Here is a 4,985-nt window from a genome sequence, read left to right as displayed (position 1 = left end):
AAGAAAGAAAGAAAGAAAGAAAGAAAGAAAGAAAGAAAGAAAGAAAGCAAGCCTGATTGAAAGGCAGTTCAATAAAGCAGTTCATTGAATTAAATTGGGTTTCCCCAAACTGACAAGGCTTCTTAAAGTCTCATAGATTTATTTTCAGTAGGCTCTGGGAACAGTCTAATGACTACAGCAGTGGGACTGAGGTCTTTGGGCCCTAAGCAATTCCAATGTCTGTACCTCTGTGTACAAGAAACGCATTAGCAGTTCTCCGAAGTCAGCAGGAGAAAAGAGAGGTCAATGGTCAGTGTTCTCTAAAGATAACTTTCTCATACTCCGAAACTTATCCAGGAGGATAAGACTAGACTCTAACTTGACCAAACAGGGTCCAGGAGTTGACTTTGCTTGCGATATTGCTTATAGGGAGACAGAGAGTTGCAGTGGTCCACATGGCATCTCTGTCCCCCCACCCCCAGCCCCCATGAAATGTATCATTCTTCTTCTGGATCTTGTATGTTCCCAGATACTCTTCTTCCCCATTCCTTATGCTTCCTTCCTGGGAAAGGACTTCAATTAGTATAGCCCTGGGCCTCTCTCCATCCCCTTACTCATTCTGCTTATGGATCTGGGCAGGTACAATAATTTATTTGACAGATTTGGGGAGAATAACCACTCCCCCCACCAGCTCTGCTGCCCAAAGAAGGCCTGTGTTCTGCACTGCTCCAGGCACTGGGTGGGGAAGTCTCCTAATTCTGAAGTCTGGTTAGCAGACCCATATATCCTAGCTTAACCTCTATCCATAATGAAATGAGTATTTTGGACTCAATCTTCACTCTTTGTTTCATTTTATAAATTGTGCAGAACCCTGGTGAAGAAATTAGCTGCTATTTAAGGGTAGGGACTCTGAGACCCCAACACTGTACCTTAGCAAACTGCCATTTCACTGTACCTCTATGTCCCACTTCTGGCTTTTCTTTGGGAGTTACATACTTTGCTAGTACATCATCAACATGCCCAATAAAAACCCCTCTACTCTCACATTCCTCCCCTTTTATTTCTTGGCTTGCTGCTTTATAAGCTTCCCACCTCAAAGGGTTGTCAACATACTTTAGCCCACATGTTCACTCTACCTTGGAAACAGAAAACAGCTGTGGGTAAAGGCTGACAGGAGAAGCCTAGATGGGTCCACCTTAATCCAAGCTGCCATCACCTCTGAATCCTCTCAGCAACCTAGGAGGTAAGTATGGTTGTTATTACCCTCATTGTACAGATGAGGGAATTGAGGAAGAGAGGTTACTTAATTCACCCAAAGCCTCAGAGCAACTAAGGGACTGAACCAGGGCAGATCTTTGTTCTAGAGTCCCCATATTTAACTACATACCCCTAAAGAAAAAGAAAAATTTTCCTCGACCCCTTCAAGGTCCCTGGCTGAGCCTAAAAATTAAACTGACAAAGACAGATTAATAGGAGAAAAGTGTATGAATTTTGTAGCATTTTTACATGTACACAGGAGCTTTTATAAGAGAATGAAGGCCTGAAGAAGTGACCGGAGCAGGAAGCTTTATACATTTTGGAAAAAGAAACAATACATATGTAAAGAATCGACAATTTGCAAATATCTTCTCTCATTCTGTCGGTTGTCTTTAGGTTTTGTTGACTGTTTCTTTTGCTGTGCAAAAGCTTTTTATCTTGATGAAGTCCCAATAGTTCATTTTTGCCCTTGCTTCCCTTGCCTTTGGCGATGTTTCTAGGAAGAAGTTGCTGCGGCTGAGGTCGAAGACGTTGCTGCCTGTGTTCTCCTTTAGGATTTTGATGGACTCCTGTCTCACATTTAGGTCTTTCAACCATTTGGAGTCTATTTTTGTGTGTGGTGTGAGGAAATGGTCCAGTTTCATTCTTCTGCATGTGGCTGTCCAATTTTCCCAACACCATTTGTTGAAGAGACTGTCTTTTTTCCATTGGACATTCTTTTCCTGCTTTGTCAAAGATTAGTTGACCATAGAGTTGAGGGTCCATTTCTGGGCTCTCTATTCTGTTCCATTGATCTATGTGTCTGTTTTTGTGCCAGTACCATGCTGTCTTGATGATGACAGCTTTGTAATAGAACTGGAAGTCCAGAATTGTGATGCCACCAGCTTTGCTTTTCTTTTTCAACATTCCTCTGGCTATTCGGGGTCTTTTCTGGTTCCATACAAATTTTGGGATTATTTGTTCCATTTCTTTGAAAAAAGTGGATGGTATTTTGATGGGGATTGCATTGAATGTGTAGATTGCTCTAGGTAGCATTGACATCTTCACAATATTTGTTCTTCCAATCCATGAGCATGGAACGTTTTTCCATTTCTTTGTGTCTTCCTCAATTTCTTTCATGAGTAGTTTATAGTTTTCTGAGTACAGATCCTTTGCCTCTTTGGTTAGATTTATTCCTAGGTATCTTATGGTTTTGGGTGAAATTGTAAACGGGATCGACTCCTTAATTTCTCTTTCTTCTGTCTTGTTGTTGGTGTATAGGAATGCCACTGATTTCTGTACATTGATTTTATATCCTGCCACTTTACTGAATTCCTGTGTGAGTTCTAGCAGTTTTGGGGTGGAGTCTTTTGGGTTTTCCACATAAAGTATCATATCATCTTCAAAGAGTGAGAGTTTGACTTCTTCTTTGCTGATTTGGATGCCTTTTATTTCTTTTTGTTGTCTGATTGCTGTGGCTAGGACTTCTAATACTATGTTGAATAGCAGTGGTGATAGTGGACATCCCTGCCGTGTTGCAAATGACATATCAGATAAAGGGCTAGTATCCAAAATCTATAAAGAACTTATGAAACTCAACACCCAAAGAACAAAGAATCCAATCAAGAAATGGACAGAAGACATGAACAGACATTTTTTCCAAAGAAGACATCCAAATGGCCAACAGACACATGAAAAAGTGCTCAACATCGCTCGGCATCAGGGAAATCCAAATCAAAACCTCAATGAGATACCACCTCACACCAGTCAGAATGGCTAAAATTAACAAGTCAGGAAACGACAGATGTTGGCGGGGATGCGGAGAAAGGGGAACCCTCCTACACTGTTGGTGGGAATGCAAGCTGGTGCAGCCGCTCTGGAAAACAGTACGGAGGTTCCTCAAAAAGTTGAAAATAGAGCTACCATATGATCCAGCAATTGCACTACTGGGTATTTACCCCAAAAATACAAATGTAGGGATCTGAAGGGGTACGTGCACCCCGATGTTTATAGCAGCAATGTCCACAATAGCCAAACTATGGAAAAAGCCAAGATGTCCATTGACAGATGAATGGATAAAGAAGCTGTGGTATATATATAGAATGGAATATTATGCAGCCATCAAAAGGAATGAGATCTTGCCATTTGCAACGACGTGGATGGAACTGGAGGGTATTATGCTGAGCGAAATAAGTCAAACAGAGAAAGACATGTATCATATGACCTCACTGATATGAGGAATTCTTAATCTCAGGAAACAAACTGAGGGTTGCTGGAGTGGGGGGTGGGGTGGGAGGGATGGGGTGACTGGGTGATAGACACTGGGGAGGGTATGTGCTCTGGTAAGCACTGTGAATTGTGCAAGACTGTTGAATCTCAGATCTGTACCTCTGAAACAAATAATGCAATATATGTTAAGAAAAAAAAAAAAGAAGATAGCAGGAGGGGAAGAATGAAGGGGGGGAATCAGAGGGGAAGACGAACCATGAGGAACGATGGACTCTGAAAAACAAACTGAGGATTCTAGAGGGGAGGGGGGTAGGAGGATGGGTTAGCCTGGTGGTGGGTATTAAAGAGGGCACGGTCTGCATGGAGCACTGGGTGTTATGCACAAACAATGAATCATGGAACACTTCATCTAAAACTAATGATGTAATGTATGGTGATTAACATAACAATTAAAAATTTAATAAAAAAAAGAAAGAAAGTTTATTAAACTAAAAAAAAAAAAAGAATCGACAAGACAGAGAGGTTTGGACTAGGGGTAGTAAATGGTGAAGGAGTACCTAGGAAGATAAGGGCTAGTTTAACAAGGTTTGTTTGTACAGACTTCCAAGCCTCAAATTCCCCGTTTCTGGTGATAACAATGTCTTCCTTCCTCCTGGTGCAGAGAGGGTCCCTTTCACATGGGAGATTCATCACCTGTTTCAGAGAAGGTGAAAAGAGTTAGGGGAAGACCTTCCTACATCTGCCATTTTCTCAGATTCTTCCAGCTTAAGATATTCAATGTGCCAGGGTGCCATGTTTTGGGATAGCGTGTCCTGTGTCATCCTAAAGTTAGACATACAGGTTAGAATAAGAGTTATAGAAATAAAGCCAAGAGAATACCTGCATGCCCTTTCAATTTCATATGAAAGTATTCTTTAACAATCCCCCCTCATGGATTATTTCATTTTCTGGGAAAATATACCATTTTCTGACTTTTCTATTTACTATTAATTAGGGGCTCATATTCTGTGAAGTTATGTTAGCTTGTAGATTTATGTCCAATAAAGAAGCAAATGATTTCTCTCTAGTTGAAGAGATAATCCCAAAGGTTATGGTTTATTGCCCTGTAAAACATTAATCAGTCTTGTTTCTAACCTAGATCATTTATTTGAAGATTTCTTTATTCAACTAAATATGAATACTCGGTTCCATAAATGCTCTTTGAACTGGCCTGATCATTGTACTGGTTCCCTCACTAATTAATGAGATGATTAAATCTCTGACAGATATCCATTCTATGTTTGCAAAAAAAGTTGTTTTTTAACTTCTGAAAATTACACACTCCAGAAGTGGGTTAACCATTTATAAGGGCTCTTCTAAATAAGTCTTTTTTGTTATTTAAAGCCTAATAGACTTGGGTTCGAAGATGACCTTGCCCACTCTCTAGCTCAACAATTTGGGGAAATTCACTCTCTTAAAGTCCCCTCTATGTCCATGAAACAAGGGTAAATAACTAACTACACAGAGTTAGTGTGAGCAATAAGTGAAGTAATATATCCAGT

This window comes from Neomonachus schauinslandi, chromosome 6 (assembly GCF_002201575.2).
Source record: "Neomonachus schauinslandi chromosome 6, ASM220157v2, whole genome shotgun sequence".
Taxonomy (NCBI): Eukaryota; Metazoa; Chordata; class Mammalia; order Carnivora; family Phocidae; genus Neomonachus; species Neomonachus schauinslandi.
The sequence above is the reverse complement of the archived record's forward strand: the minus strand, read 5'-3'. Positions refer to the sequence as shown.